Genomic DNA, 23,513 nt, shown 5'->3' on the forward strand with positions numbered 1-23,513 from the left:
AGCAGTTGCTTTTCATTGGAGCTTTTACTCCCACAGTTTATCCTCTGCTTGTGGATAGTATTTTTTAGATCCCTAAAGATTGTTCAGGAACATTGCATTGACACTAATGGAAAAGTCCATTACATTAGATTGTACCACAGTGTATCAGTCTCTGTGTACAATGTTTTCCTGGTTCTGCTCCTTTAGCTCTGCATCACTTCCTGGAGGTTGTTTCAGTCTCCATGAAATTCCTCCACTTTATTATTCCTTTAAGCACAATAGTATTCCATCACCAACATATACCACAATTTGTTCAGCCATTCCCCAATTGATGGGCATCCCCTTTTTTCCAATTTTTGGCCACCACAAAGAGTGCAGCTATGAATATTCTTGTACAAGTCTTTTTCCTTATTATCTCTTTGGGGTACAAACCCAGCAGTGCTATAGCTGGATCAAAGAGCAGACAGTCTTTTATCACCCTTTGGGCATAGTTCCAAATTGCCCTCCAGAATGGCTGGATCAATTCACAACTCCACAAGCAATGAATTAATGTCCCTACTTTGTCACATCCCCTCCAACATTCATTATGTTCCAGAGCTGTCATGTTAGCCAATCTGCTAGGTGTGAGGTGATAACTCAGAGTTGTTTTGATTTGCATCTCTCTGATTATAAGAGATGTAGAACACTTTTTCATATGCTTATTAATAGTCTTGATTTCTTTGGCTAAGAACTACCTGTTCATGTCCCTTGCCCATTTATCAATTGGAGAATGGCTTGATTTTTTGTACAATTGAATTAGTTCTTTGTAAATTTGAGTAATTAATCCTTTGTCAGAGGTTTTTATGAAGATTGTTTCCCGATCTGTTGATACCCTTCTGATTTTGGTTACATTGGTTTTGTTTGTAGAAAAATTTTTTAATTTGATATATTCCAAATTATTTATTTTGCATTTTGTAACTCTTTCTAATTCTTGCTTGGTTTTGAAGTCTTTCCCTTCCCAAAAGTCTGACATGTATGCTATTCTGTGTTCACCTAATTTTCTTATAGTTTCCTTCTTTATGTTCAAGTCATTTACCCATTTTCAATTTATCTTGGTATAGGGCGTGAGGTGTTGATCTAAGCCTAATCTTTCCCACACTGTCCTCCAATTTTCCCAGCAGTTTTTATGAAATACTGAATTTTTGTCTCAAAAGCTGGGATTTTGGGGTTTGTCATATACTGTCTTGCTGAGGTCGCTTGCCCCCAGTCTATTCCACTGATCCTCATTTCTGTCTCTTAGCCAGCACCAAATTGTTTTGATGACCACTGCTTTATAATATAGTCTGAGATCTGGGACTGCAAGGCCACCTTCCTTTGTAGTTTTTTTATTATTATTTCCCTGGATATCCTTGATCTTTTGTTCTTCCAAATGAACTTTGTTATGGTTTTTTTTCTAAATCAGTAACAAAAAATTTTTGGAAGTTCCATGGGAATGGCACTAAATAGATAGATGAGTTTGGGTAGGATGGTCATTTTTATTATATTGGCTTGTCCTACCCATGAGCAGTTAATGTTCTTCCAATTGTTCAAGTCTAGTTTTAGTTGTGTGGGAAGTGTTTTGTAGTTGTGTTCATATAGTTCCTGTTTTTCTCTTGGGAGATAGATTCCTAAGTATTTTATTTTGTCTAAGGTAATTTTAAATGGGATTTCTCTTTCGAGTTCTTGCTGCTGAGCTGTGTCGGAATTATATAGAAATACTGATGACTTATGTGGGTTTATTTTGTATCCTACAACTTTGCTAAAGTTGTTGATTATTTTGATTAGCTTTTGGGTTGAATCTCTAGGATTCTTTAAGTAGATCATCATGCCATCTGCAAAGAGAGATAATTTGATCTCCTCCTTGCCTATTTTAATACCTTCAATTTTGTTTTCTTCTCTAATTGCTACTGCTAGTGTTTCTAATACAATGTCAAATACTAGAGGTGATAATGGGCATCCTTGTTTCACTCCTGATCTTAATGGGAATGGATTTAGTTTATGCCCATTGCAGAAGATATTAGTTGATGGTTTTAGATATATACTGTTTATTATTTTTAGGAACGACCCTTCTATTCCTATGCTTTCTAGTGTTTTTAGTAGGAATGGGTGTTGTATTTTATCAAAGGCTTTTTCTGCATCTATTGAGATAATCATGTGGTTCTTGTTGGTTTGCTTGTTGATGTGGTCAATTATGTGGATAGTTTTCCTAATATTGAACCAGCCCTGCATCCCTGGGATAAATCCTACTTGATCATAGTGGATGACCCTTCTGATCACTTGCTGGAGTCTTTTTGCTAGTATCCTATTTAAGATTTTAGCATCTATATTCATTAGGGAGATTGGTCTATAGTTTTCTTTCTCTGTTTTTGGCCTGCCTGGCTTTGGAATTAGTACCATGTTTGTGTCATAAAAGGAGTTTGGTAGAACTCCCTCTTTGCTTATTATGTCAAATAGTTTGTATAGTATTGGAGTTAGATGTTCTTTGAATGTTTGATAGAATTCACTGGTGAATCCATCAGGCCTCGGGGATTTTTTCTTAGGAAGTTCTTTGATGGCCTGTTGGATTTCTTTTTCTGATATGGAATTATTTAAGAAAACCATTTCTTCTTCTGTTAGTATAGGCAGTTTATATTTTTGTAAATATTCAACCATATCACCTAGGTTGGTATATTTATTGCCACATAGTTAAGGAAAGTAGTTTTTAATGATTGCCTTAATTTCCTCTTCATTGGAGGTGAGATCCCCCTTTTCATCCTTGATGCTGTTAATTTGCCTTTCTTCTTTCCCTTTTTTAATTAGATTGACTAATACTTTGTCTATTTTGTCTGTTTTTTTCAAAGTACCAGCTTCTATTCTTGTTTATTAGCTCCCTCTGTCACTTTCGATTTTATAAATTTCTCCCATAATTTTTAGGATCTCTAGTTTGGTTTTCTTCTGGGGGTTTTTAATTAGTTAATTCTCAAGTTTTTTGATTTGCATTTCCAATTCCTTGATCTCTGTCCTCCCTCATTTGTTAATATATGCACTCATGTATATGCATTTTCTTCTAAGTATTGCCTTGGCTGCATCCCATGAGGTTTGAAAGGATGTCTCGCTGTTGTCATTTTCCTCAACGAAATTATTAATTGTTTCTATGATTTCTTCTCTAACTAACCTATTTTGGAGTATCATATTATTTAATTTCCAATTAATTTTTGATTTGGCTCTCCATGTACCCTTATTGATCAATATTTTTATTGCCTTGTGATCTGAAAAGGCTGCACTTATTATTTCTGCTTTTCTGCATTTGAGTGACATGTTTCTGTGACCTGGTATATGATCTATTTTTGTGAATGTGCCATGTGGTGCTGAAAAGAAGGTGTATTCCTTTTTGTCCCCATTTATTTTTCTCCATATGTCTATTAACTCTAATTTTTCTAAGGTTTCATTCACCTCTTTTACCTCTTTCTTGTTTGTCTTTTGGTTTGATTTATCTAAATTTGATAGTGGTTGGTTCAAGTCTCCCACTGATATGATTTTACTGTCTATTTCCTCCTTCAATTCTCCTAGTTTCTTTATTAAAATTTTGAAATGCTATTCCATTTGGTGCATACATGTTGATGAGTGATATTTCCTCATTGTCTATACTCCCTTTTAACAGAATATATTTACCTTCTCTATCCCTTTTGATCAGGTCTATTTTTGCTTTGGCTTTGTCAGATATCATGATTGCAACTCCTGCCTTCTTTCTATCAGTTGAGGCCCAAAAGGTCTCACTCCAAACTTTAATTCTAACCTTGTGAGTGTCAACCTGCCTCATATGTGTTTCTTGAAGACAACAAATGGTAGGGTTTTGGGTTCTAATCCAATCTGCTATTTGTCTACATTTTATGGGTGAGTTCATCCCATTCACTTTCAAAGTTATGATTGTCATTTGTGGATTTGCTGGCATTTTGATATTTTCCCCTAGTTCTGACTTTTCTTCTTTAGCTATCTCTTTTGAACCAGTGATTTACTTTAGGTCAGTCCCCCTAGTCCCCTCCCTTGAGATGCTTCCCTTTCTAGCCCCTCCCTTTTTATGATCTCTTACCCTCCCCCCTCTTTTTCCCTCCTTTTTATACTCTCTCCCCCCATCCCCTCCTTAATTTTCCTTTTTTTCTTACCCTATTGGATAAGATAGAATTCAGGATCCCACTGGATCTAGATGTTCTTCCCTCTCAGATTTGATTTCACTGAAAGGTTTAAGTAATTCCACTTCACACTCTCTTCCTCTCCTTCTCATATGAGAGTTCTTCCCCTCCCCTTCCCATGTGTATCTTTATATGGGAAAGATTATTCTATTAAGTCCCCCCCTCTATCTTGCAGTAAATCTTAGTGTTATCGATGGTTCCCCCCTCCCTTTTCCTTTCTTTGCTCCCACTTTGCCCAAATCATCTTAATGCCCCAATCTTTCCCTATGCACATTTCTTCTAACTACTCTTATGATGATACAATTTATGAGAGTTACACAAAACATTTTCCCCACATATTAATATATATAATTTGATGTAAATGTATTCCTTATAGAAGAGGGTTTGACTTAAAGAAAAAGATAAGATTTATCTCCTTTTCCCTTTCTTTCATATTTACCTTTTCTTGTTTCTCTTGCTTTCTGTTCTTGGATATCAAATTTTCCACTATGTTCTGGTCTTTTCTTAGCAAATGCTTGGAAATCTTCTATTTTGTTGAATGCCCATACTTTCCCCTGGAAGTATATAGTCAGTTTTGCTGGGTACTTGATTCTTGGTTGGAGACCCAGCTCTCTTGCCTTTCTAAATATCGTGTTCCATGCTTTGTGGTCTCTTAGTGTGTTAGCTACTAAGTCATGTGTGATCCTTATGGGAGCCCCCCTATATCTGAAGCTCCTCTTCTTGGCTTCTTGTAGGATTTTCTCCTTTTCTTGGAAGCTCTTGAATTTGGCAATTACATTCCTAGGGGTTCTCTTTTGGGGATATGAACCCTTTCTATTTCTATTTTGCCCCCTTGCTCCAGAACATGTGGACAATTTTCTTCAATAATCTCCTGTAGAATAACGTCGAGTTTATTCTTTATCTCTGGTTTTCCTGGGAGACCAATAATTCGGAGGTTTTATTCAGAGGTCTCTTCTTCCTCTCTTTTCCAAGTCTGTGACCTTTTCAGTGAGATATTTTATGTTTTCTTCTAATTCATTAATTTTTTGTCTTTGCTTTATTTATCCTTGCTGTTTTATGATCTCACTTTCTTTGAGTTGCTTAATTCTGGTTGTTAGGGGCTGGTTTTGCTTTTCAGCTTTGTCTGCCTTCTATTGGATGCTTCAAGCTCTTTTTCCAATTGAGCAGTATTATCTGTCAGACTGCTGATCTCTTTCTCCCATTTTTCTTTCCAGGTTTCCATCTTTTGGGTAAGCTCCAGTTTGAGATCTTCCAGAGCTTGTTGATAGTTTTCATTTTGGGAGGCATGTTCTGACTTTTTTTGGATTTCATCCTCATTCTCCTCTTTACTTGGGTACTTCCACCATAAAAGTTTTCAATAGTCACCTTTTTCCCTTTCTTCCTGGAGGCTTGATTTTGGGCTATGTGCCATCCCTTTGGTGGTTTTATTCCCCTTTCCTTTTTGGTCTGGGGTCTGGGTGATATGAGCGGGTTTTCTGTGAATTTAGGTTGCCTCAGACTAGTTCTTCCCAAGCACTGATGTTTCTTAGAGCTTTGTGCCCCTGATCACAGCCACACTGCCCAGGTGATTAGCTCTGCCCAGATAATCAGCATGTGGTCTGCCCCTCGTGTTTAGCTCTGCCCAGATATTCAGCACAACTGCCCGAGTGTAGCTCCCTGGGCCCCCTTTCCTTGACTCAGGCTTCTCCCGTGTTTTTTCCTGGCAGTCCCCAGATCCCAAGGACCCTGGAGTGCCCCCCCAGACAGCAACGTTCCCCACTCACTCGCTGTCACAGTGTGTGCTCCAGTAGCTCACTCTGGTTTGGTGGGGGAGGTGGGGGGGGGGGGAAGGGCGGCTCAGTATCTGTGCAAGCTTTTCCTCCTCATTATAGTGTGGAAATGTTCAAACCCCATGTACCTTCGCCTCTGTGGGGTACTGGGGAGTACTGGGGAGTCCTTTTGTTCCTCCAAAGGTGATTTTTATGCTCCTTTGATGTAGTCTATTTTGTTCAGTGCCGGGGAGAGGAAGCGTGTGGTGTCTAGATTGCAGCCATGATTTGGTCCTGGTCTTTTCTTTATAAATACTTGGAAATATTCTATTTTGTTGAATGCTCATACTTCCCCCTGGAAGTATATAGTCAGTTATGATGGGTAGGTGATCAGTGGTTGAAGAACAAATTCTCTTACTTTTCTGAATATCACATTCCAAGCCTTACAGTCTTTTAGTATGGAAGCTACCAGATCTCGTGTGATCCTGATTGGTTCCCCTTTGGTATCTCAATTATCTCTTTTTTGTTTCTTGTAAAATGGTCTCCTTCAGTTGGAAGGTCTTAAATTTGGCAGTTACATTCCTGGGGTTTGTCTTTTGAGGATTTATGTTGAAGGTGTTCTATGAACTCTTTCAATGTCTATTTTGCCCTCTTGTTCAAGAACATCAGGACAATTGTCTTGGATGATTTCTTGTAGTATGATGTCAAGATTTCTGTTTATTCTGGGTTTTCAGGTAGACCAATGATTCTCAAATTGTCTCTTTGAGACCAGTTTTCATGATCTATCATCTTGTCAGTATGATATTATATGTTTTCTTCTCTTTTGTCAGTCTTTCAACTCTGCTTTATTAATTCTTGCTGTTTTGCAAGATTATTGCTTCCATTTGCCTAATTCCAGTTTTTAATGACTGGGTTTTCTGCTATTTTCTTTTGATTTTCCTTTTTGATTTAGTCTATCCAGCTTTTTATGGCTTCCAGCTGTTTAATTGTGATTTCCAATTAGGAGATTCTGTCCTTTAAACTGCTATTTTCTTTTTGAACTATTTCCCACTTTTCTTGCCAAAAATCTTCCATCTTTTTCATGAGACCTGATTTAAATTCTTTAAGAGATTGTGCCATTTTCCATTTTTAGGAAGGTTTGTATGCATTTATTTCTATGTCCTCTTCTATTTCCTCTGTATTCTGGATTTTTCCTCTATAAAAATTATCCAGGCTCAATGATTTCTTCTTTTCTTTTTGATGTTGGGAAGTTCTTTGCCTCCCAAGACTCTCGCTTCCTCTACTCAGACATTGCAAGATGTAGTGAGTAAAATGAGAATGGGCTAATCAGTCCTAGGCACATGGTTTATTATTTTGTATCCTTGATTTCTAATAATCTTTAACAAACCTCATAAAATGTAATATTTATATTTATATAGAGATTGGTCTATAGTTTTCTTTCTCTGTTTTTGGCCTGCCTGGCTTTGGAATTAGTACCATGTTTGTGTCATAAAAGGAGTTTGGTAGAACTCCCTCTTTGCTTATTATGTCAAATAGTTTGTATAGTATTGGAGTTAGCTGTTCTTTGAATGTTTGATATAATTCACTGGTGAATCCGTCAGGCCTTGGGGATTTTTTCTTAGGGAGTTTTTTGATGGCTTGTTCAATTTCTTTTTCTGATATGGGGTTGTTTAGGTGATTTATTTCTTCTTCTTTTAGTCTAGGCAATTTATATTTTTGTAAGTATTCATTCATATCACTTAGATTGCCATATTTTTTGCCATATATTTGGGCATAGTAGTTTTTAATGATTGCCTTGATTTCCTCTTCATTAGTGGTGAGGTCTCCCTTTTCATCTTGGATACTGTCAATTTGGTTCTTTTCTTTTTTTTTAATTAGAGTGTCTAGTACTTTGTCAATTTTATTTGTTTTTTCAAAGTACCAGCTTCTAGTCTTATTTATTAAATCAATAGTTCTTTGATTTTCAATTTTATTAATTTCTCCTTTGATTTTTAGGATCTCTAATTTAGTCTTCCTCTGAGGGGTTTTAATTTGTTCACTTTCTAGTTTTTTAATTTGCATGCCCAATTCATTGGCCTCTGCCCTTCTTAATTTGCTTATATATGAACTCAAGGATATAAATTTCCCCCTGAGTACTTCTTTGGCTGTATCCCATAGGTTTTGAATGGACGTCTCACCATTGTCACTTTCTTCATTGAAGGTATTAATTGTTTCTAAGATTTGTTCTTTAACTAGCTGATTTTGGAGAATCATATTGTTTAATTTCCAATTAATTTTTGATTTATCTATCTATGTACCCTTACTAATTATTATTTTTATTGCATTGTCATCTTAGAAGGTTGCATTTATTATTTCTGCCCTTTTGCAGTTGTTTGCAATGATTTTGTGCACTAGTACATGGTCAATTTTGGTGAATGTACCATGTGCTGCTGAAAAGAAGGGTGTATTTCTTTTTGTCCCTATTTATTTTTCTCCATATGTCTACTAACTCTATTTTTTCTAAGATTTCATTTGCTTCTCTCACCTCTTTCTTATTTATTTTTTGATTAGATTTATCTAGTTCAGATAGGGGAACATTCAGATCTCCCACTAGTATAGTTTTTCTATCTATTTCATCCTTGAGCTCCTCTAGTTTCTCCTTTAAAAATTTGGATGCTCTGCCATTTGGTGCATACATATTAAGTACAGATATTTCCTCCTTGTCTATACTGCCTTTTATCAGGATGTAATTACCTTCCCTATCTCTTTTAACAAGATTTATTTTTACTTTGGCTTTGTCCGATATCATGATTGCTACTCCCGCCTTCTTTTTATCATTTGATGCCCAATAGATTTGGCTCCATCCTCTTACTTTCACCCTATGCTTATCTACCTTCCCCATGTATGTTTCTTGCAGACAGCATATGGTAGGGTTTTGGATTCTAATCCACTCTGCTATTCGCTTGTGTTTTATGGGTGACTTCATTCCATTAACATTCAGAGTTATGATTACTAGCTGTGTATTTCCCAGCATTTTGATTTCTACTCCTGGTCCTGCCTTTTCTTCTTTCACTATTTCCTTCTATACCAATGTTTGTTTATAGTCAATCCCCCAAGTTCCCCACTTATTTTACTTCCCTTTCTACCCCCTCCCTTCTTATTCCCTCCCTTATTTTCCCTTGTAGTCTTTTTAAAAATTTCCCCCACCTACCCTCTCCCTCCCTTGTACTGCTTCCCAACCCACCAGTCCATTTTTTACCCTTCTACTCCCCTATAGGTCGCAAATCTATTCTCTTCCCCAATGGATTGTATTGTTCTTCCCTCTTTGTGTCAGTTTCAAGGTACATAAGAGTTGAGTATTTCCTATCCCCAAACTCTTTACCCTTCCAGTGTATCGATGTTCTCCCCCCTCCCACCATGAGCTTCTTTGTGACATATAAATTTACCCCCATTTGTTTCTTTTCCCATTTCTTTTAGTCATAACCTCTTTTTTTAGCTCTAGTCATGTATATATATATGGATACATATATATATACATACACATGTATATGTATTTATGCATGTATATATCTATATACCTATTTCTGTCTTGTCCTTTCATCCTATACAGTTTGTGACTGTTCCCTCTGAGTTTAATTCTTCTAGCTGCTCAGGTGATAGTAACAGTTTTTAAGACCTCTTTTCTTATAGGGATACACATCATTTTAACTTATTGAGTCTCCAAAATTTTTTTGTTGTTCTTTTGTTTATTTCTTTTCCATCCTCTTTTTTAATTACCTTTTGATGATTCTCTTGAGTTCTGTGGTTGGACATCAAATTTTCTGTTCAGGTCTGGTCTTTTATTTATGAATGCTTGGATCTCTTCTATTGTGTTGAATGACCATACTTTCCCGTGTATTAATATAGTCAGTTTTGATGGGTATTTTATTCTTGGTTGTAGACCTAGTTCCCTTGCTTTCCAGAATATCGTATTCCATGCCTTTTGGTCCTTCAGTGTGGATGCAGGCATATGCTGTGTAAACCTCACCATGTTTTCATGGTATCTGAATTGCTTCTTCTTGGCAGCTTGTAATATCTTTTCTTTCATCTGATTGTTTTTGAATTTGGCTATAACATTTCTTGGTGTTGTCAGTTGGGGATTAAATACAGGGGGTGATCTGTGGATTCTTTCAATCTCCACTTTCCCCTCTTGTTCTAGGATCTCGGGACAGTTTTCTTGGATAATTTTCTCTAGCATTATGTCAAGGCTTTTTCTTTTGTCGTGGTGTTCTGGTAGTCCAATTATTCTTAAATTGTCTCTTCTTGAATGATTTTCTAAATTGTCTGTTTTGTGAATGAGATGCTTCACATTTTCCTCAATTTTTTCATTCTTTTTTTTATAGTGTCCTGCTGCCTTGTGAGGTCACTTGATTCTAGTTGTTTTATTCTGGTTCTTAAAGATTGGATTTCATCTCTGGCTTTTTGGTCATCCTTTTCCTTCTGGTCTGATTTTCTTTGAAGATCATCTTGTATCCTCTGTACCTCATCTTTCATCTCCTTTGCTTCATCTTTCATCTCTTTTACCTCTTTTTCCAGATGGTTGATTTTGGCTTTCAAGATGCTATTTTTCGTTTTAGTTCAAGTGTCTCTGTTTCCAGATGACTTATCTTAATTTTAAAGTTCTTTGCCCAATTGTCTTCAGCCTCTCCTAGTTGTGTTTTGAGTTCTTCCACAGCCTGTATCCAATTCACTGGGGTTTCTGGTTTATCATTTGCTGATCTCTCCCCCTCTGTTCCATTTGCTGAGTAGTAGCTGTCTATTGTAGTTTCTTTCTTCATTTTCTGTTGTTTGCTCAAATTCACCCCTTCTTTACTCCCCGTATTTGTCTGTGCTCTTGTTCTTCTCATTTTTTTTTTGTTTTTTGTTTTTCTATCAGTCTCCCCTCTTGGAGCTTTAACAGAAGATCTCTTTGTGTAGTCTCTGGGGGAGGATTGTTGGAGATTTGAGCTTCCCTGTCCTCTGGAGTCTTTTGATTGGCTTAAAGTCCAGCAGTCAGTGAGGATGGGTGGGGAACCTGGGCTTCCCTGCATTCTGGAGACTTTTGATGGGATTAAGTTCAGCTTGGTTGGGCTGGGTTTGCTCTGAGTTCTAAACTTCCTGGACAGCTGGAGCAAATATGGAGGATCTCCAAAGCTCTTGCCAGGCTGCCAGGTCTATGCTCCTTCTAGGCTGCCATCTTGAATCCACCTCCAGGTTTCTGTTTTTTCAGAAACGCTGCTCTCCAAGGGCAGAAGGGGTCATGGCCTCCCTGGGCTCTGAGGGCTCCTGATGGGATTAGGTTCAGCTGGTTTGGGCCAAATGAGCCCTGAAGCAAAAAATCTCCTCCTCCACAATCTGTGTTGAATGCCCGGAGACTGGCCCAGGTTGCTTTCAAGGAATGCCCTTTGGAGCAACCCCTTTGCCAGCCCTGAGGTTTCTGTCCTTTCAGTAGCTCCGAGGGCTCCTGATGGGATTGGGTTCAGCTGGTGCCCTATAGCTGGAACCTCCCTTGAGACTCAGAAGGAAGGACCCAGCCAGGTGGCTACAGGCTTCCCTCTTCTCTCTATATTTCCCTGCCATCTGTGTTGGGTGCCCAGGAGATTGGCTCAGGTTGCTATCAAGGTGAGTCCTTCAGAATAGCCAGCCCTGAAGCCCTTTTGCCAGCCCTGACATTCTCGCTGCTGCCGTGGGCTCAGCAATCTGGGTTGGGGGTGATGGGTCTTGGGACCTTCCTTCAGCCTACCCCTTAGATCCGAGTGATCTAGGGTTCTGCCTTTTGGGGGGCTGTACCTTTTGATCCAGGTCCAGGAGGATGGTTTCCCAGGGCTGTCCTGTTGTTAAGCTTGAATTTCGGTGTCCTAGGAACAGTCAGTTTGTGATCAGTAAGGAAGGGTTTCCGAGGTCTGAACTTTCGCTGCTTCTAAGCTGCCATCTTGACTGGAAGTCTACATTGTTATTTTAAAAACTCTTTTATTATTACATTTTCTTTCATGTGCAATATAATATTTCAGTTTTTTTCTCTCCTTTTATATTGGAAGCACATACCACCAGCATTAAGATTTTTTTTAACCTTTTTGATTTTGCAGTAACATAAGTTTAAAATACATTTGCTATAATGTCAATGCATGCCCCAAAAACTTGAGACTATAAAAATAATGCCACTAATTATTGAAAAAAAAATTATTCATGGGACTTTTCTTAATGAGTCTGTCTGATTCTAGGACAACATAGACAAAAGATCCATTGCACAAGGCCAAAGAAACCAATCCAGGAAGGATTGATGTACTTCTAAGCCAATACAAAGGACTTGAACCTAGTGTGAAGATTCAAGGTTGCTATGCTTAACATACATTAAGACATAGGTCTTCCTTGTATCCACACTCACTCTGAAAATATTTACAGACGAGTATCCCAAACTTGGCTCTTACCTCACTCCTATAATCTAGTCTCTTTTCTGTCTTTCATAGTGTGGCAAACTTTCTGTAGTCCTGACTACTGACTGGGTAAATGCTTATTTGCTTATATCATTTTAATTGGGCCCTGATTCAAGGAGCTGTTATAGATTTATTTTTTCCTTTACTTGGAATTTTTACACATAAGACTTTGATAGTCTATATTTTCATCCAGAAATTATCTTTTTTTATTGGTATCTTTTTTCTGATGTCTTTTTAATTTCTCTTGCCAACTGATTCATATAAGTCATAACTTAGCCATGTATCCCTAAATGATCCCTGTGTTTTTCAGTCACCCTCTTCAAGGGGGTAATGTAAAAATATTATTATTTTAAATTTCAAAGTTTAAATTCCTTTTGAGAAGAAATTTTAGGTTAAGAAACATGATACCTCTCCAAATCCAGAAACTGAACTGTTTGGAGAAGATACCATGAAGATACCTCCAGACCACAAGCTGCACGAGAAGATCAAGAATGAACTTTCGGTGTGTTTAATTGAATATTTATTTATATGTATACTTTTATGCCAAAGGGGAATTCCCCCTAACTGGTTTTTTGTCAATGCATCCAGCAATTATTGTTTTTTTTCTCTTATCCTCAAATTATTGTAATCTTTATTATCTTGATTATGTTTTCATGATCATTTTTGGGGAAACTTTTCCCAATAACAATCAAATGGGGGTATGTAAAAATGGAGATTTGAACCACACACTTCAATACCCAGAAGTCCTTGGCAGTTCCCAGAATTCCCTATAATCTCACCTGAATTCCCACCTGGGATGAGATCTCAATTTGTGTTTAAAATGACTGTAATGCCTACTCCAGTCTCTTCCTGTTCGTGGAGATTGCAAGGATGTAGTGAGTAGACTACACACGGGGGTTCTGAATTTGGCTTTCAGCCATGAGCACATGGTTTATTATTTGGCATCCTTGATTTCTAATGATCTTAATAATCCTCTAAAATATAATAATTTTAGTAAAGAAACCAATTTAACTGTTTCACTATGCAAACTATGTTGTCACAAAGATGAGAATGAAATCTTATAAAACTTAGAGTTAATAGATATATAGATAAAAATAAATAGGGACAAAAAGGAATACACCATCTTTTCAGCAGCACATGTTATATTCACAAAGATTGACCATGTACTAGGTCAGAAAAACATGGCAAACACATGTATAAATGCAGAAATAATAAATGCAACCTTTTCAGATTAAAATACAATAAAAATAATGATCAGTAAGGGTACATGGAGAACCAAATAAAAAATTAATTGGAAATTAAATAATATGATTCTCCAAAATTGGTTAGTTAGAGAACAAATCATAGAAACAATTAATGATTTCATTGAAGAAAATGACAATCATGAGACATCCATTCAAAATCTATGGGATTCAGCCAAAGCAGTACTCAGGGGAAAATTTATATCCTTGAGTTCATATATGATCTCTGGAGGGCAGAGATCAATGAATTGGACATGCAAATCAAAAAACTTCAAATTGAACAAATTAAAAATCCCCAGAAAAAAATAAATTAGAGATCTTAAAAATTAAGGGAGAAATTAATAAAATCAAAAGTGAAAGAACTATTGAACTAATAAATAAGACTAGAAGCTGATATTTTGAAAAAACAAACAAAATAGAGAGATTATTGGTAAATCTAATTAAAAAAAGGAAAGAAGATAATCAAATTTACAGTATCATAGATGAAAATGGAGCCCTCACCTCCAGTAAACAGGGAATTATGGCAATCATTAAAACTATTTCACTCAATTATATGGCAATAAATATGCCAATTTAGGTGATCTGGATAAATATTTACAAAAATATAAATTTCCTAGATTAACTGAAGAAGAAATACAATTCTTAAATAATCCCATAACCGAAAAAGAAATTGAAGAAGCCAACAAAAAACTCCCTAAGAGAAAATCCCCAGGTCCAAGTTGATTCACAAATGAATTATATAAAACATTGAAAGAACAATCAATCTCAATATTATACAAACAATTTGACAGAATAAGCAAAGAAGGAGTCCTGCCAAATTCCTTTTATGACACAAATATGGTACTGATTTCAAAGCCAGGCAGATCAAAAATAGAAAAAAAACCCTATAGATCAATCTCCTTAATGAATATAGATACAAAAATCTTAAATAGAATACTAGCAAAAACATTCCAGAAAGTGAACACGAGGGTTATTCATTATGATCAAGTGGGATTTATACAAGGAATGCAAGAATTGTTCAATATTAGGAAAACCACCCACACAATTGACCATATCAACAAACAAAATGACAAAATTCACGTGATTATCTCAATAGATGCCTTTGACAAAATACAACACTCATTACTATTAAAAACACTAGAAAGTATAGGAATAGAAAGGTCTTTCCTAAATATAATGAATAGTATTTATTTAAAACCATCAGCCAACATCATCTGCAATGGGGATAAACTAGATGCATTCCCAATGAGATCAGGAATGAAACAAGGATGCCCATTATCATCTCTATCATTTAACATTGTACTAGAAACACTGGCAGTAGAAATTAGAGAAGAAAAAGAAATTGAAGTCATTAAAATAGGCAATGAGGTGACCAATCTATCACTCTTTGCGGATAATATGATGGTCTACTTAAAGAATCCTATAGAATCAACTAAAAAGCTAGTCGAAATAATCAACAACTTTAGCAAAGTTGCAGGATACACAATAAACCAACATAAGTCATTAGTATTTCTATATATCTCTCCAACACATCTCAGCAGCAAGAATTAGAAAGAGAAATTCCATTTAAAATCACCCTGGACAGTATAAATTACTTAGAAATCTATCTGCTGAGAAAAACATAGGATCTATATGAACACAACTACAAAACACTATTCACAACATTAAAACTAGATCTAAACAATTGGAAAAACATCAAATGCTCATGGGTAGGACGAGCTAACATAATACAAATGATCATCCTACCCAAACTTTACTTATTTAGTGCCATACCCATCAAACTACCAAGAAATTTTTACTGAATTAGAAAAAAAAAAAACATAAAGAAGTTCATTTGGAAGAACAAAAGATCAAGAATCTAAAGGGAAATAATGAAAAAAGAATGTGAAGGAAAGTGGCCTAGCAATACCAGATGTTGAACTGTATTATAAAGCAGTGGTCATCAAAACAATATTGTACTGCCTAAGAGACAAAAATGAATCAATGGATTAGACTTGGTATAAGTGACCTCAGCAAGACAGCCTATGAGAAGCCCAGAGATCCCAGCTTTTGGTACAAAAATTACTATTTGACAAAAACTGCTGAGAAAATTGGAAAACATTATTAGAGAGATTAAGTTTAGATCAACATCACACAACCCACACCAAGATAAACTCAGAATGGGTGAATGGCATAAATATAAAGAAGGAAACTATAAGTAAATTAGGCGATCACAGAATAGTATACCTGTCAGATCCTTGGGAAAAGAAAGATTTTAAGACCAAGCAAGAGTTAGAAAAAATTACAAAATGTAAAATAAATAATTTTGATTACATTAAATTAACAAGGTTTTGTACAAACAAACCAATTCAACCAAAATTAAAAGGGAAGTAACAATATGGGAAACAATCTTAATAACAAAATCCTCTGACAAAGGTCAATTACTCAAAATTACAAAGAGCTAAATCAATTGTACAAAAAATCAAGCCATTCTCCAACTGATAAATGACCAAGGGACATGAATAGGCAATTTTCAGTCAAAGAAATCAAAACCATTAATAAGCACATGAAAAAGTGTTCTAAATCTCTCATAATGAAAGAAATTCAAATCAAAACATCTCTGAGGTATCACCTCATACCTAGCAGATTGATTAACATGACAGTAACAGAAAGTAATGAATGCTGGAGGGAATGTGGCAAAGTTGGGACATTAATGTATTGCTGGTGGAGTTGTGAATTGATTGAACCATTCTGGATGGCAATTTGGAACTATGCCCAAAGGGTGATAAAATACTGTCTGCCTTTTGATCCAGCCATAGCACTGCTGGTTTTGTACCCCAAAGAGATAATAAGGTAAAAACACTTGTCCAAGAATATTCATAGCCACACAGTTTGTGGTGGAAAAAAATTGGAAAATGAGGGGATGCCCTCCAAATGGGGAATGGCTGAACAAATTGTGGAACCTGCTGGTGATGGAATACTAGTGTGCTCAAAGAGTAATAAACTAGAGGAATTCCATGACAATGTGAACAACCTCCCAGAATTTATGTAGAGTGAAAGGAGAAGAACCAGGAATACATTATACATTGTAGTATAATTGTATGTAATGAGCTTCTCTACTATCAGCATTGCAATGATCCAGGACAATTCTGAGAGACCTGTGAGAAAGAACACCATCTACATTCAGAGGAAGAATTGTGGGAATAGAAATGAAGAAGAAAAACAACTCCTTGAACATATGGTCTGATGGGGATATGACTCAGGATATAAACTCTAAATGACCACGATAGTGCAAATATCAGTAATATGGAAATATATTTTGATCAATGAGACATGTAAAACCTAGTGGAATTGTGTGTCTGCTACATCATGGAGGTGGGGCTATGGGAGGGAAAGAACAGAAATCTTGTAACCATGGAAAAATATTCTAAATTGATTAATTAAATAAGCATTTCCAAAACTTAAAAGAAAGAAATATCACACTGTACAAAAAAATCTAGCATGAACTTTGGGATGTAGTAAAATTGAACTATGGTGGGTTGAATCCATTTATTTTGAATATATGTTCTTATGCCAAAGGGGACTGATTTCTAATTTGCTTTTTGTCAGCGCCCCTAGCAATTATTTTGATTTTTTATTTCCCTCTCATCCCCAAATCATTATAATTTCTCCTTAGAAAGTACAATATTTTATATACCTCTAATTTAAGATCTTTAGAGATGTAAGTTGGTTATGTGTGCTGATTCCATGGGGAAACTAGGCATGTAAATCTGGGAGATTTCTACATGCTCATTTTCCATGGGAAACAAAGGGGGAATTGTGTAATTGGAATCTGAAACCCAGAACTACAGTTCCCAGGACCCCAGTCTTCTTCTCACATTACCTGCAGAGGTAACCAGGATATAAAATTTTTCTCACCCCGCCTCTTGCTCTCTCTTCCTGTGATTGGCAGCTGGCTGAAACTGACTTTATTTGGAGAGGTGAGAAAACTATTCCTGTGGTTTTATTTTGGTTAGATAATTACATTTTATACTTCTATTTCCTTTTTATTTCTTTACTTCAAGTGATTATTAATAAACTTTATAAAATATAATACTTGGAGTATTGGACATTAATTTAAATCCTATATAATGAAGGTTAATTTGGCCATCTATTAGAAGATCATTTAAATGAGTCAACAGAATAGATGGAACAGGGAATATAATCTCTCTCCATCTCCCTGTCCTTCCCATTCTCCCTTTTCCCCTCCTTCTCTCTCTCTCTCTCTCTCTCTCTCTCTCTCTCTCTCTCTCTCTCTCTCTCTCTCTCTCTCTCTCTCTCTCTCTCTTTTTCTCTCTCCCCCCGTCTGTCTGTCTGTCTGTGTCTCTCTCCCCCCCCCTCTCTTTCTGTTTCTTTTAGCACTGCCATGCCTGGACTATTGTAATACCCTGCTGTTGAGTATGCCTGTCTCAAGTCTCTCCCTATACCTATCCACCCTCTATTTAGTCAATAATGTAATTTGCCTAAGGTGAAGATCAATCATTCCTGCTACCCCCTCCCCTACCACAACAGACTCTCAATAAACTCCACAGCTGTCCTATTTCTTCCATTTTCAAATACAAAATCATCTGAAATTGAAAATCCTTTATAACCTAGTCATCTTCAAACTTTCTAGTCTCATTACATCTTCTTTCCTGAAATCCATTCTACAGTCCAGTGACATTGACTTCTTGGCTTTCCATGAACCAGATATTTAATTTTTCCTCTCTGCACATTTTCTCTAGCTGTGTCCTGTACTGAGAGTACTCTCCCTCCTTCATTCTAACCAATGATACCTCTGGCATCCATTAAAACTCAAACTAAAATCCTATCACTTGTCTGTAGCCTTCTCTCAACCCCTTTTATTCCATTGCTTTACATCCATTAATTGTTTTCTATTCATCATTTATATAGGCTACTTTGTATATATTTGTTGCATGTTATATCTCCTTTTATATTTAAGCCATGTGAGGGCACAGGTTTTTTTTTTTGCCTTTTTTCCAAACTCAACACTTAATATAGTAGACACTTAATAAATGTTCATTGATTTATAGATAGTAAATGAGCCAGAAATTCGCAATTGAGGTTTTCATTCTTTTTTGATATACTGTATCAATTCTCAAGTTAAATGGGAATCTTTGCTATTTTTGGAATGATATTAGCAGATGTTTTAAGGAGTTTAGAGAAAGAGAATTATAGGTGGCTTTTTAGTTCATTTACCATTGTCACTTAATATCAGGTTTGAAATGGAAATGAGAATTAATTTCAAGGTTCTCATGTTTTTCCCCATCCCTGGATAATAAAGTTTGCTGATACAACACCTTTTTAGACAGCTGGAGAGAAAATGTTTAATTGTCTTAGTTATGAATGCTTTAGTTAAAATAAGTGCCTTATCGGTACCCAGACTTTTTAATCATAATCACTTTTAAGGGAGATAAAATGTTCAAATGGCCACTTTGGTGAATTAATTACTTCATGTTTGTAAATTTATTTCAAGATAAAAAGCTTTGTTTAAACATTAAATATCAGCATTATAGTGTCCTCTGAAGTGTCTCAAAGTATTTAATTTATCAGCAAAATGCAAACTACCACCTTCTAATTACATAGTAAAAGAGCATAATGGTCTGATGTTTAAATTGTAGTTAATGTATTTAACTTGGACTTAGAAAATAATCAGGAATTCTTCCAATTTGAGAATAGGAAAGTATTTGTTTCCCTCAGAAGAATAAAACATTGAAGTTATGAATACTTGAATTCTATGTAATATGAAGAATGTGACATATTCTTGTTATTGCTTTTAATTAGAACTATAATCTAAATTTTGTATGGTTCTTAAGACTCGAGTTCCCTGTCTGTATCTATGAATATATGATTGTATACAGGCACATATTTTTGTTTCCTCAGTATTATATTGATTGAAGCCTTTTATCATTGTTTGTATATTTTGATAATCCTGAGGTAGATGATAGTTTCAATAAGTTAAGATTGATTTATTAAAGTTATTTTCCTAGAAGTAAGCTGTTTGTTAATTTTGGTTGAACTAAAATTAAAAGTGGTCTTGATTTAATGTGCTTATTCCAATGTCACTTTAAAAATATATGTTAAAATGAATTACTAGGTCAATAAAAAATTGTTGTTGTTTTTAAATAACAGAATATGAGAAAGTACTAGAAAGAATTTCAATTTTCAAGTCCTGAAGATTCTGGGAACACTTTTATGCAGCTTATTGACCAGCTCAAATAATCTAACAATTTGAAAAAGCCCATGTCAAACTTAAAGAAATGAAAACAAACATATTATAAACCATTGAGGGTTATATGATTACATGCAATGATGTAGCTTTTGGAGCACTAGGTTTGTCAGTGGTGTCCCCAAGTAGTCAACAAACACTTGATTTTAGCCTTTAGCATATCCCAGTTAAGGGAGATAATATTTTCTAGCATAGACATAGAACTTTGAGGTTTTGCAAATTACTTAACATATACCATCTTATATGATCATCACAAAAGTCTAAGCTTGAGGGATGAAATAAGAATACCCATTAGGTTTCATAAATATACAGAGTCCAGAGCAAAATCTCTAGCAATGAAAGGAAGAATAGAAAAATGAAGGATAAAGGATAAACCTAAGGAGTTTTTCCCTTAAGATAAAAGTGATAAGCACCTGTAAAGGATAGAAAGACATAGATGGTTTTTACAGTATGGAATTTTTTTCTACTACCTTGAGAGGACTGATAACATCATGCTCATGGATGTGCTGAAGATAAGCACAAAGGTTAGATTCTTGAGAAATTTAAGTTTGAAGAGGGAAGCTCATTTAAATTACATGATATTAGGATTAAATTAATGTATTAAAATTGTCTCTCACAGTAATTGTGTTAAAAAGGGGCTTGATTGGGTACAGTTCAGTTCAAACTAACTGATGAGAATTAATTGCTAAGCCTTATGAGCATTTACACCTATAAATCAGAAATGATTTTGTTTTATTGGTTGTCTAGGATCAAGGAAATGATGAATAAAAATTTAGTAAGATTAAAATGTTAAATAATTATATGTATATTATATATTTAATACTAATGATGATATTGTCAATATTAATCAATATTAATATAAATACAACTAATATATTACTTATATCAATAAATAACAATATACTATTAAATATTTTCTATCTTTGCAGAAATTTGGTTGCTAAATACTTATAGATATACCCTTTATATAAATTTTGTAAATCAGATACTTATTTATAATTTCAGCCATTTAAAAATAATTTGTATTAAATATCCAGGATTTTAAATACATCAATCATATTCAATCAGTAATCCTTGAGGATGTCCTTTGTGACCAACTACCTCATTATTGCCCCTGAATGCGCTTCCCTCCTGCCATTAGCTGTTAACTCTCTTCCTCCTCTTTTTTCCTCTTCCAATTCATTTGAATTTGTGATCTAAGATTCTGAGCCAGGAGGAAATCTTTATGAGTAGTGGTGCCACCTTCCATTCAGGAAGTTTAACTAAAGAATATATTCATAGAAGACTTTATTTGTTGATTAGAAAATTTCAGGGACCTTAGTTTGAAAATGATATCCAACCCTGAACCTCCATTCATATGTACATAGAATGAAATAATTATACCCCCAAGTGGTAAATAATAGAGATCAGTGGAGACTAAAGAAATAAATATTCTGTTCATTTTAAGTTTCGTTATATATATGTACATGTAGATGTGTCTATGTGTTATGTAGAGCAAGAGGAAGGAAAACTGAAAATCTTTCTTCCTGATTCTTCTTCAGGACTCAGGAAACAGTGAATAGCTGACATTGAAGTTTTACCTTTTAAGAAAATACATTAGATGAGAGGTAACTTTTAAAGGATATTAACACTCTCATTATCAAAGGACTCTACATGTTAAGCTCAACTGATGGAATTTATTAGAAGAACTGGGAAGAAAATTGTAAGCATGTTTGGTGCCAGTCTCTGAGCTTCCTTCTTTTTTAATTAGATAAGTCATTGCTTTTTGCATCAGCTGAAGTTTTAATTAGTCTTTAGGGTGTAAGTAATATGCAATGCAGATACACATTATAGGGGGGCCTTGCCTTTTGCATTTTTGTGGAATAATACTTTTGGGAGGAGCTAGTGAGCTGAATTCAATCCCTTGATGTGAATAAGTTTGGTTTCCATGTTTATTAAATTATTTTAATTATGGCAATTTCTTTCATTGTCATGAGACATAACTAGAAAATTATTAATTTCCTAAAGAAATGTTAAGAATTATATCTTCTCAAATATGCAAAATGGTAATAGTTGTACCAATATGCTGCCTCTTCCATTAAGTCTTCCCAGTTCTCCTCAACCAGAAATGCTCTATTCTCTCTAAACTCTCGTAACATCTAGTTTTTACTTTAATTGTATATTTGTATATTGAATTTTGAGTTATAGTTACACAGATGCTGATATTTCCCATACTTGACTTTATGCTTTGTCTCTCCTCCAGTATCTAGTCCAACTGTTGTTATCTTATATTCATTTTGGAAGTATTTGTCAAATGAATTAATAAATGAAGGATCAATTGATGAACAATTATTAGACACCTACTGTAGGAGTTAAATTAATATCCAATACGTCAAGTATATTTTTAAAGTTTATTAGCTGACAAAATAAAACCACGTTACTAAGTTTTCTACCTGCTCAAAATCCTCACTCCACCAAAGCCGTCAACAGGAAGGAAAGAGAGCTAGACATAGAACTCCACCCAATTTATATCCTGGCTAAGTCAGCATGTAACGACAGGAAATAAGTGTGGTTTGGGGATTCATAGTTTTGGCTGGGGATCCTAGTTTTGTTGGGAATCATAGTTTTTAGGGTAACAGATTCTAATTTCACACTACTATGTGTCAGGCACTATACTAAGTGCTAGGGATATAGAAAGAGGCAAAAGATAACCCCAGATCTCAAGGAATTTATAACATAAAAGAGAAAATGTGAAAAAAAACATGAAAAAACTATATAGAGGGAAAAAATAGGAAGTACCTAAAAGAAGAAGGAGGCTAAAATTGAGAGGAGTTGGGAATGGTTTCCTATAATAACTGAGGCTTAAAGAAAGTCAAGGAGGCCAGCTGTTTGAGTGGAGTATGAAAAGTGTTCAGGTATGGGGGACAGCCAAAGAAAATACCTAGAATAAGAGAAGGAATGTTAATGGAACAGCTAGGAGTCTAGTGTTACTGAATCAAAGAGTATTTGTTAGGGAATATGATGTAACATATAGGTTATGGTCACATGAAACTATTAAATACAATAATTAAAAATTGGGATCCAATCTAATATGATCAACTCTTTCCTATGACATTTGGATATTAATTTGAACTCTCCATAGACTCACAATAGTACAATTAAAAAATAAGTGTAAAAGTTCAGATACAAGAAATATCTGACAATGGAAAGAACACTGGAACTGGAATCAAGGGCTTGAACTTGAAATTAAGAATTACTATTTTCTATGTCTATAACTATTGGCAAAATATTTGTGTTTTCTAGAATCTCATTTTTTTATGGTTATGATAAAAAGGGTTTAGTTGAAATATTTCTAAGGTCCATTCCAAATTGAATTATTTTATTTTGTTCTCCTACAGGACCTTGGACTGGATTTATGGAATTTCAAGTTTCTAATAATTACTTTTCTCTCAATCATAGTATAGATTCAAATTCATAAATCTTCCTTTTTGCAAATCTAAAGTAAAATATTAAAGTCACCTTTATTTAATTGGATTATAAATTACATTATGTGAATGAGATGATATTAAGCCTGGAATACCAAAGGGTTTATTTTTGATCACTACATTAATCAATTAGTCCACTTGGCTGAATTAGGTTAAGTAACCTCCACTTTTAAACATATTTAACATTCTATGGTCAGTATGCAAAGTGTGAATGTT

The sequence above is a fragment of the Monodelphis domestica genome, chromosome 5 (assembly GCF_027887165.1).
Source record: "Monodelphis domestica isolate mMonDom1 chromosome 5, mMonDom1.pri, whole genome shotgun sequence".
NCBI lineage: Eukaryota > Metazoa > Chordata > Mammalia > Didelphimorphia > Didelphidae > Monodelphis > Monodelphis domestica.